An 11,177-nucleotide genomic window follows, 5' to 3' on the forward strand; every position below is an offset into this window, starting at 1 on the left:
AACAAAAGTATAACAAAGACAATAATCCAGATATTGGGGAAATACTAAAAAAAAAATCCCCTTAATGGCATGTGATTAATTAGACATGAGATTTTCACTTCTTTACTGACATTGATTTGTATAGTTGCAAATGAAATAAAGCGCAGAAAATAACTCAGATAAAGTATCTCTTTATTACTAGAATGAAATTAATGACATTATAGTACCCAATCCATGAGCAACAAAGCTGCAAGGATTGCATAAATTTGCAAACATTTATTAGCATAGGAAAAGATGTTTAGCAAAATACAGACATCAGGCAAAATGAGCTTCATACCCAGGTCTACAACTAGGAAAAGATGCATGCAGGCAAAGCATATAAATATTATAAATGAATTATCAAATTAGAATTATCAGCAGAGTTCAAACAAATCATTCATCAGGTAATATCAACAGAAACAAGTAACTATTAAACAAATATTGCCGAATTGAACAAACAAAAGATGCATTGATTAAGTTTTGCCTCAATTATCCTTTGGACATCATAAAAAAGAAATGATCATATTTATAAGATGCTGCAAACCGAAACAAAAAGAAATAGTTCAGCTCTTCCACTGGTGGTTCTCATCCTCCTACGGAAACCATGGGTTCGAGCCAAGGGTTTCCAAGTCCTGTTCCTCTTTGTTTGACAAAGGGCAGCCTTCCCAGCCCTAACCACCAGGCCTCGCCTTTTCCAATTCCTTAGCCCGTTATTTGAACTAAAATCCATCCCCAAAGATAGCCCTACATGCCGAATTGAAATTTAAACAAAATAATAATTATACCCTTGGAAGAGTGGTGAGCAATTGAGGTGACGTTAATACAGACGTTGAAGACATTGTTTTCTAACACACTATCTCAGCTCTTTCTTATCTAATTCTTTCTCGTCGAGAGCGTCACGACCTCAAAAATGATTACGGATAGAGATGGAATGTGAATTGAACTTGTTGTATGTCCAATCTAGAGCTAACTAGACTGGATAACATCCATATTGGAAACGGTGCAAGTTTCTTCAATGAGCCCAAATTCTTCTGTAGAAAAATTTTCAGTTTCTATAGAGGCAATAGGTCATGCCATTAGCCCATTTCATAGACTCTTTGCCTATTAAACAAATAGTTTTTACTACTAAGATTTAATTAGAGAATTAATTCAAGTAATAACTAGAAATTTTTTTCATGTTTTATAAAATTTAATAAAATTTATATATAGAAAAAATTTCGATTTTGTAGCAAACTATATCAATATTAATAACAATAAAAATTTAAACATTTAAATTATTAATATTTCCAAAAGTTTCAATTTTATAATCTACTTTGAGCATTTGTTTTCATAATATATAAGAACTCAAGAAGTGTACTTCAGGGATTATTGTTCTTTTTAAAATGAATCGATGATGTTGAATTTAACTTGGTTTTGCCTGAGAAAACTTGTGGTGTTCTTTGGATGCTAAAGTGCATGACGGCCCGCGGCGGTACTCCATCTACACCTCGGCAGACCCACGTTCTGTCTATAACAAAACCAGTGCCAGAGACCATGTGATCAGCGTTACCATAACTAACAATGTTCAAAACATCTCTTTTTTTATATATAAAATAAGATTTGTCTCTGTTTGTGGATGTTGATATTTTAGGTTCTTAACGAGGTTATGAGACTAGTGGACCAATTCAAGAACGAGGAAATAAGCATGACAGTGAGTCAGTGACCGGCCACAGCGTGGGTGCAGCCCCGCAACTCTGAACGCCGTAGACATAGTTGCCCCCTTTCAAGCATCTAATGCATGTGTCTCGTACAAAGAGTTAGTAAGTTTAAACGGTCCATCTAAGGGTTTTATTAGATAGCTGATAGATCCATTTTAAAGTTGTGGAATAGGCCCTAATAACAATGATAGAAAAAAAAAGCAGCAAATTACTATCTTTTACCAATAGAAAAAAATAAGTACCACCAATATTACCTGAACAGGTAAGTAACAAATCGTACGTCCACGCAGATACGAACTCCTCGATCCTTTACTCGTTTATAAGAAAAGCTCCATTGACGGTGATGAAATAATTTGTCTTTTACCATGCATTAACTTATTAGGTTTCATGAGATTTCACTTGGAGTGTACCAAAAGAATTAAAAGCAAATTACTATCTTTTACTAATAGAAAAGAATAAGCACCATCAGGGTTACCTGAAAAGGTAAGTTCATGTAACCCTGCAGTATCTTTCACCATAAAGAAGTTGAGTAGCGCAAGAAAGAAAGGCTTAGAAAACCCTATTTAACATGCACACTCCGTAGAATGACGACAAGGAAAAGAAACAATTAAGAGCTCAACATCTTACATTGTTTTGGCAAAGAAAAAGAAAAGATTGTTCTTGATGGGCAGCATAGCAGAAAGATGGAGAGAACTAAGTGGCGAGAAGAACTGGGTGTGTTTATTTCTAGATGCTCTTTGCCTTTAATGGCGAGAAGGTATCGAAATGGGTCGGATTTAGCCGATATTCTATGGAGGATTTGTTCTCCAAAGTGGGACTGGAGATAGGCAATCCATACAAGTACAGAATAACAAAATTCTTTTATGCAAGATCAGAAATCCAAATCCTTGATTGGTGTTCCCCGGGGGAGTCCAATTGGATTGGCTATGTGGCGGTGACCACCGATGAAGGGAAGACAGTCTTGGGAAGGAGGGAGATTTTGATAGCTTGGAGAGGAACCCAGCGAACCTATGAAACGATTAATGATCTTCAATCAGATTTAGTTTCAGCTGCTGATATCTTGGAGACAATGATGAAGATCCCAAGGTGCACCATGGTTGGCATTCTATATACACAGCAAAACACTCGAAATCCATTTACAATCAAACCAGCGCTAGAGAGCAGGCAAGTTTAATTTAGCCTATACATACTTAATCCATTATTCATGATCTAATACGAAGTTATTTTTTCATCAGGTTCTAAGCGAGGTTAGGAGACTGATGGATTTGTACAAAGACGAAGAAATCAGCATCACTTTGACAGGACATTGCTTAGGTAGCGCAGTGGCCACTCTCAATGCAGTTGACATTGTTACCAACGGATTTAACAAGCCGACAACCAGATCAGACAAGGCTTCCTTGGTTACTGCTATTGTCTTCGCCAGCCCTCACGTTGGGGACTCCGGCTTCAAGAAAGTTTCTCACGACTGAAAGATCTTCGTGTCTTGCGCATCAAAAACGAGTTTGACATCGTCCCTACACTGCCACCATCACTACCATTACTAAATTATACCCATGTTGGGGAGGAATTATTGGTCGATGCCAGAAAATCTCCAAACCTAAAAACTCACATAGATTTGACTAAGAACTTGATGATTGCTCACCAGCTGGAAATTTATTTGCATGGAGTAGCGGGTACGCATGGGGACAAAGGAGAATTCAAATTAGAGGTCAATCGAGATATCTCACTTGTAAACATATACTTGGATGCACTGAAAGACGAACTTCAAGTTCCAGCTGAATGGTGGATAGAGAAGAACAAAGGTATGGTTCAGCAAGATGATGGCTCCTGGATATTGGATGATCATGAACCAGATATTCCTCCAACTCTTTTAACTTAATATATATTTCTAGATAAGCTTCACTTCATGAGAACCATACGCTTAACTTTTTAAGATCGAAGATTATTGCAGTTGTGTATATATTGCTTATGAAATTATTCATTGGAGTTGATCAATCAATTACTAGAATGGTTTTATGTACGTAGAATTTAGTGGGGGCTTTTCTTCAATTTTTTTCGTTGGTTGTCGTCAATGGATCAAGACAAAGAAGTGCCTAGATTGGCCACATAGGTAATTGATTCCTTTTGACAATTAATGGTATACACTTAGTTGCCTTGCCTTGTAGCATGGGGCCTGATCATGTATGACTATTTGTTTAAAGAAATATGGATAGAGTTTTTAATTTTCTAATTTGTGTTTGTATACATAAGTCAAACATTATAATATTATCATTTTGAGAATTTTTTAATTAAAAAATGTTTTAGTTATTAATTAAGGTGAACTAATATTCAGTTAATCAAATACATAAATAAAATAAATTGATTTAATTAATTTTTTAGTTTATTCGATCAGCTTGTTTAGTTTGATAGTTAATTCATTTTACTTTTCATTTTAAAAATTCAAACAAAATAATTTTTTTTTCAAATAATACATTGCTTATATTGTAATTCCTCCGTCCCATTAAAATTGTCTATGACATTTTTCTGGTCAATTTTTTTAACTTTGACTATTTATTATTTAAAATTTATTATTGATAAAATATATTTTAAAACCTTAAATCAAATATGAAACAACTCAATCTAATTACTATATTATTAGTCTAATGATATAATTTTTTTCTAAATAATAAATTATATATATTTATTTAAAATTGAACATCAATTAAAATATTAATTTATTGATATATTACTCAATCTAATTTTATTAATTTTATTAATGATATATTAATCAAAGTATAATGTAGTATCTGTTTAAAGGTAACTCTCAATCATTCAAATTGAACGCTCATACCCTTAGTATTCGTGGTGCTCGAACTCGAGGCCTCAAAGAATAACAATAATTTTTACCACCGAAGCCGCTAAAATAACAATAATTTTTATCACCGAGGCCGCTTGCTTCGTGCAATTATCTTATTATATAACATCTTCATTTTTCTAAATAAGATTTTCTTAAGCCAAATAGTTAAGAAAATCTTTTTAATGATTTAAAAAATTATTTTAATTATTGAGAAGGGTATTTAATTCAAATAAGTTTATTAGATTAAAATGATTCGAAATTGAATTAAAAGTGATAAATGAAATTTAAAGTTCAATACCAAATTAAAAAGATGTCAAAAAATGAAGTTTACATGGCTATTATTCTGAGAGCAAATATTAATGGATTTGATGAGATTTCATGATTTAGGTGTGAAGTTATTATGGTATATATTTTAGTATTTGATCAATATTTTATAATATAATAAACGATTAATATTTGATATGGTAAAATCGCACATTTGCCCAATTTTTTGTATATAAATTTGTTTCTGTAGAGTATTTGAACTGTTGAATCAACTTTCCAATATGTTATTGTCGTAATCGATTTTTGTCCGGGTACGAAATTTTTAACTTGGTGGGAAAAATAAAACGAATAAATAAATGATTTTGATTTTAAAAAAATATTTTGGGAGTCGCCATTAATCTTTTGGGATTAGGTAGGTCAAATACCTGAAAAAACAATCTTTTAAAATAGTTTTGAATAAAACATAATTTAAAAGATAAAATTGATTTGCGTATAACAAAATTTTTTAGTAAAACAGGATTCGTGGTCGATTACGTTTAGGGAAGTATTAACACCCCTATAATGCCCAAAATTAGTACTTTATTAATTATAATTGTCTCTATTATTGAAAATTTAAAATTTCAAAGATATATTTAATTTATAATCTTATTATTTCAAATTTATTAGTATCTTTAATAAAATCTATTAATTTATAAATAAGATATTTATTTATTAAGAAATATCAGAAAAGGACTTCTAGGTGCCTTAAGACAGCTCTTTTCTTCGATATTAAATAAATATTAATAAAAAAATTAATATATATTTTATAGAGTAAAAAAAATCAGAAAACGGACTTCTAGGTGCTTTAAGACAGTCCTTTTCTTTAATATTAAATTAAAACATGCTTATAATAAAAAGTAATCTATATTAAATTTATAAATAAGATTTTGAATAAATAATATATATATATATATATATATATATATATATATATAATGATTAAGTAATAAAAAATGATAAATAACTAAAATATAAAAGAAATTACAATTATAGAATTAAATCACAAGATATATAAAACTTATGGTCAAAATTATATAAAATTTAATTATTAAATTATAGAATGTAAATAATTAATGGCCATAATTATAAATATTATGTAGTATATACATTAAAAATGTAATTTAACCCTAAAAAATTAATACGGGACTAAAATAAATTTTAATAAAGTTTAAGGGATTAATTATAATATGTACCTAAATTACTAGTCAGGATTAAAATAAATATTATTGAAAGAGTAAGGACTAAATACATATTTTACCTTAATTATTTATATAAATATTCGGTCAGGACTATATTATAAGAAAATAAAATTAAAGGACTAAATCACGACATATAGGAAATGATTTTAGTGACTAAGATGGAATGTTACAAAACTAAGATGGCTGCAGAAAGGGTTTGTCCATACGTGTAAATTACGCATATACCCCTTCCCAAAACGACGTCGTTTGGGAAGGGATATATATTTCCCCAAACGGCTGGCCCGAAGGGCCAGCATCCTCATTTCTTGTCTTCTTCTTCTCTCTAAAAAATGAGAGAAGAAGAGCTCTCTCACTTCTCTCTTAATTTCCCTCACCGGAGGGAAACGATCTCCGGTCGGTCACCGCCAAATCCGCCACCGGCCACCACATCCGGTGGCCGAAAATTACAAAACCCACCCCAAATTAAAGCATGGTTTCCCCTAAAGCTAAATCCGAAGGTTTTTTAGCCTAAAATACTACTGAAATGCGTAGATCTAATTTTTTTTACCTTCGACCTTTGGCTTTCTGACGGCGCAAGGAGTCTTTGATGACCGCTGTTCCCTCGGTAAGTTTCTCTTCTCTCTTTTCCTTTGTTTTGGTGATTTGTGGTTGCTGGATTGCTTTTTATTCTTTTCTGTGGTTGTTGGATCCCTCCTTGTTTGCAGGTGGTCGATGGCTTTTATAGCCATCGACGGTGTGGCTCTCGGACCAGTTAATAAGGTGGCTGTTTAGTGAGTCACCAGACTTCTAGTGGTGACTCACTGTAGAGCGACGTGTGTGGCTGGAAGGGCTCTTCTGGAAGCCTTTGGTGGACGTCGTGGCAGCAGCATCGGCAACGTGGAGCGGTTGGAAGCAGAGGCGACGCCGCGTGGTCCTAGGGTATCATACCCTAGGGTTTGCATCTGGAACCATCTGGGCCGTTGGATCTAACCTAGATCCAACGGCTGGCAAGGAGAGCGGCGGCTGGGATGATATAAACCCTAATTAATTTAGGGTTTCCATTAGGCTCCCGATTTAGGTTTGATTGTAAGTGGGCCTCGGGTATTGGGCCTGTCTAGAATAGTAAATAATTTTTTTAATAATAATAATAAAAATTATAATAATAATAATAATAATAATAATGATAATAATAAAATATAAATAATATTCAAATGAAAAAAACGAGTATCTTCAGTTGCCTCTTTTTGCTTATTCTTATGTTAAAAATAACAGGGCAAAGATGAAAAGATAATAAGTTTTTTTCATTTGACTTCACTTGATTATGATGGAAATGTTGAACAAATTCTTCTTTGGGATTAGTTCTTCTCATTATGAACTTTTCCACTGGGGATGACAATTTATCTCCTTCTGTGATATAATCATGTAAAGGTTGAATAAGTTCTGCTCCTTCTTCTTCAGATGAGTTCTTCTCATTATGAACACTTCTGAAAATATTGATGCTGGTCTATCTTCTTCTGTGATAGAGTCATGCAAAAGGTTGAACAAGCTCTTCTCATTATGAACTTCTTCTTCCTCTTCAGATAAGTTCTTCTCATTACGAACTTTCTCTGGCAATGATGATCCATCGGGTAATGAATTAAAGCAAAAGGTTGAACAAGTTCTTCTCATTATGAATTTCTTCTTCTTTCTTCAGATGAGTTCTTCTCATTATGAACGCTTCTGGCAATGCTGATCCATCAAGTGATGGATTTGAGCAAAATGTTGAACAAGTTCTTCTCATTATGAACTTCCTCTTTCTTCTTCAGATGAGTTCTTCTCATTATGAACTTCTCTGGCAATGCTAATCCATCGGGTAATGAATTAAAGCAAAAGGTTGAACAAGTTCTTCTCATTATGAACTTCTTCTTCTTTCTTCAGATGAGTTCTTCTCATTATGAACGCTTCTGGAAATGTTGATCCATCAAGTGATGAATTAAAGCATAAGGTTCAACAAGTTCTTCTCATTATGAACTTCTTCTTCCTTCTTCAGATGAGTTCTTCTCATTATGAACTTTCTCTGGTAATGGTAATCCATTGGGTGATGAATTCAAATATTCAACATGGATAAAATGAATGAAAATGCCCCTATTTGAAAATGTCTAGATATGATGCATGAATGTTAAGTTCATCTCAAAGTGGTGAACTGGGTCTTTCTTCAATTGTGTAGAAATTCCATAAATCTTTCTTCTTTGAAAAGCGAATCTATCATCTTTGGAGAATATAGATGTAGATATGCCTGAATGATATCACAAAACCACTTAGAGAACAAAACTCAATGGTATAGGCTCTTGAAAAGTCTGCACTCATGTAACATGTTGATTCTGATAACTGCTCATCTGATTATGAAGTGATATTTCAGGGTGATTTCACAGATATTGATAGTTCTTCTAATACCGAGGAAATCCTGAATTCTGATTCTGATGAGGAGAGTAAACTGTTATACTTGACAAAAATGGGATACTCAGATACTGAGTCTTCAATAGTGTAGAGATGTGGTCCTGATTCATCAATTGTAGAGTTGACAGATTTTATATGTGCTGCTCAAATGGCTAAGGCTGCTGACACACTTCTTCTGGTAAAAGATAGAAAGCCATTATGCAATGATCCCAATTACAAGAAAAAGTGAAACTTGGGCTATGGTTTTCTTAAAAAAAGAAGAAGCAGAGGTAGCTTGGAAAGAAGCTTCTTGATGAAGACAATCATGCAGTTCATCTTCTAATCTAATGATTGGTTTTGGAGTTCTTACTGAACCAGATCAGATAACTCAAGAACACTTCCAGAAGATGCTATTGGGCCTCCTTATTTCTACCATGATAACGTGGTGGTTGCTTCAGTTGGTGTTTGGACCAAAACATCATAGTACTTATACGATGTAGAGCCATAATTTGTAAATTCGAAGCATTTTTGTACTGCTGTATGGAAAATGGCTATATTCATAATCTGCCAATTGAGAACAGATTTCTTCTTGTTCCGTTTCCAAATAACTCTATGATGGTAATAATTTGTTTTCTTTTCAACAATGATTGCAAATGTTGATAAGACTTACTTTGTATTCTATGCACTTAAAAGTATTAACATAAAGTGATATTCAAAAACTTTAGCTTATTTCAAAATTATGTTAATCCATTTACAAAATAAAAGAATAAATTGAATTTCGAAAATAAATTGAATCTCAAAAAAATAAATTGAATTTAGAGAAAATAAACTTAGAATTTATTAATAAATAGATAGAATTGTATCCAAAGTTATGGCAAGCATAGGAATGATAAAAATTCAAATGACTCAACAAATTATTAGCATAAGTATTTCTAAATTAATCAAATTGATACAATTTAGAGCACTGATGTAAGCTAATATCTGGAAGATCTCAAACGTTGCCAGAATGCTTGTAGATGTAAAGTTCCTCCCAAAATATCAAACTCTTAAGAGGGTTCAATTGCCAGATGCCTAATATCAACATACATTTGAGCCGCACTTTCAGGTTTTCAACTCAAATCCTTCCTTGGTTGTAAGACGCCCTTTGCGGGCTTTTATCTTGACCCTCTTTTTTATTTTCTTCTTCTTTTTTTTCTTTTTTTTCTTTATTTCATTTTTTTCTTCAAGCATAATATTTCTTGACAGAATCTGAGTTTATTGGGTTTCTCAGAACTTTTCCATCCATTTCTGCCAAGATCAACGCTCTTCCGGAAAAGGCCTTTTTTACAACGTATGGCCCTTCCCAATTAGGCATCATTTCCCACGGAAATCTTTATGTATAGGCAAGATCTTTTTTAGTACTAGATCACCCTTTTGGAATTCTCTTGGATGTACTTTCTTATCATGAGACTTCATCATCCGTTTTTGATACATCTGTCCATGGAAAATAGCTTTTAATCTATTCTCCTCAATAAGGTTCAATTGATCAAATCGAGCTTGGATCCATTCAGATTCATCCAATTTTACTTCTCTCAAAATTCGAAGTGATGGAATCTCAACTTCAATCGGTAAGACTGCTTCCATTCCATATACTAAAGAAAAAGGCGTTGCCCCAGTAGATGTTCGAACAGTAGTTCGATATGCATATAAAGCAAAATGTAACTTCTCATGCCAATCTTTGTAAGTTTCAATGGTCTTTGTAATGATTCTCTTGATGTTCTTATTTGCCGCTTCAACTGCCCCATTCATCTTTGGACGATATGCCACTGAGTTTGCATGTTTGATCTTAAACTGTGCACAAAGTTCAGTCATCATTTTGTTGTTCAGGTTCAGAGCATTATCTGTAATGATCCTTTCTGGTAGCCCATACCGACAAATTATTTCTTTCTTTATGAATTTTCAGACTGTAGACCTCTTAATATTGGCATATGAAGCAGCTTCAACCCACTTGGTAAAATAATCAATTGCCACAAGGATGAAACAATGTCCATTCGATGCTTTTGGTGTGATTGCCCCAATGACATCTATTCCCCACATAGAAAATGGCCAGGGTGCTGTCATTACATGTAAATGAGATGGGGGTACATGAATCTTATCTACATATATCTGGCATTTATGACATTTCTTGCATAATCAATGCAATCTGTGTGCATGGTAGCCCAATAATATCCATATCTCATTATTTTTCTAGCCATGGAAAAACCATTTGCATGTGTTCCACATATTCCACTGTGTACTTCCTCAATGATGCTTCTGGCTTCGCTGGTATTTAAACATCTCAATAGCATTTGATCATTGCTTCTTCTAAACATAGTCTCGCCATCAAGAAAGTATCCAGCATCCATTCTTCTCAAGGTTTTTTTATCAATTTCAGATGCATTTTGTGGATAGCTTTGATATTTGATATATTGCAGGATATCATAATACCATGGTTTGCCATCTACCTCTTCTTCCACACTGTAACAATGTGCAGGAATTTCATATACTTGTATTTTGATTGGCATCATATCAACTTTCTTAGTTGCCTAAAACATAGCAGCTAATGTAGCCAAAGCATCTGCCATTTGATTTTCTTCTCGAGGGAGATAATTGAAGGTGACTCTCTCAAATTCTTTCACTAATTCGAGGGTAAAATTTCGGTATCCCAATAATTTGGGATCTTTTGTTTCCCATTCACCTCGTAATTGATAC

The 11,177-nt window shown here is 33.2% G+C and overlaps 1 pseudogene; it reads left to right on the plus strand.

Annotated features, from left to right (window-relative positions):
* The first annotated feature begins 2,317 nt into the window (after positions 1-2,317).
* Positions 2,318-3,637, plus strand: LOC120190410 (annotated as a pseudogene).
* The last annotated feature ends 7,540 nt before the right edge of the window (positions 3,638-11,177 follow it).

The sequence above is a fragment of the Hibiscus syriacus genome, unplaced genomic scaffold, assembly GCF_006381635.1.
Source record: "Hibiscus syriacus cultivar Baekdansim isolate YM2019G1 unplaced genomic scaffold, ASM638163v2 tig00116962_pilon, whole genome shotgun sequence".
NCBI classification, from domain to species: domain Eukaryota; kingdom Viridiplantae; phylum Streptophyta; class Magnoliopsida; order Malvales; family Malvaceae; genus Hibiscus; species Hibiscus syriacus.